The sequence below is a fragment of the Capsaspora owczarzaki genome (assembly GCF_000151315.2).
Source record: "Capsaspora owczarzaki ATCC 30864 unplaced genomic scaffold supercont2.7, whole genome shotgun sequence".
In the NCBI taxonomy this organism is placed as follows: Eukaryota; class Filasterea; order Ministeriida; family Capsasporidae; genus Capsaspora; species Capsaspora owczarzaki.
Genome location: NW_011887298.1, coordinates 801,361 through 802,163, shown reverse-complemented (window position 1 = coordinate 802,163; position 803 = coordinate 801,361).

Below are 803 nucleotides of genomic sequence, written 5' to 3'. Positions count from 1 at the left end.
GCACACGTAAGATCGAACCTGGAAATGATCTTCGCTTTGCGCAGGCGCTCGAGCAAACGAATGGGATCGGGGGTCGGATAGCGAATTCGCACCGTCGCCTTGTTCAATGGGCGAAAGTCAAAGCAGACTCGAATTTCACCAGTTTTTTTGTCGGCAAAGACCGGTGCTGATGTGACATCAGAGATGGACGTGGTCAGGGTCTTGTTGGCGAGGCCCTTGTCAACCATCTTCTTCAGAGCGTCCTGCTGCGCGGGTGATTGCGGACGCATTGCTGCGTGGAACAGCTTCGCGCCCGGCATGAGCTCAATGTGCATGTCATAGCCTTCACGATGCGGTGGTAGCTGCGCAGCTGCTTCGGGGTCAAACACTGATGCAAATGACTGGTACACTTTGGGAATGCGGTCAAACCAGTCTTTCTCGTCACCACGGTCACCCGAGTTGTCGTCCGCGGCCTCGTCATGGACATCATCAGGTGCAGCTTGCGACGCTGATTCCAACGGTATACCGCTTGCGGGGGCTGCGGCGTCGCTGGGGGGCGAGGGAGGCGAAGAAACCGACGCAGAAATTTTGCTGGGCACAGATGTCGTCTCCTCGCGCCCGCCTGCCGCCTGTGCACTGCTGGCCGGTGTGCGCGTGGCCTCGCCAGACTCAGAGTTTGACGGCGATTCTGGGGGTGTGCCGCGCGACGGGCCTGGGTGCGACTGAGGGGGTGGGAGCAGCGGTGGCGCAGGCGTTGGGTTTTCGCTGACTGTGTTGCTTGCGCTGTTTCTGACCTCGTCAGAGTCGCTGCCTCCTGGGGTAGT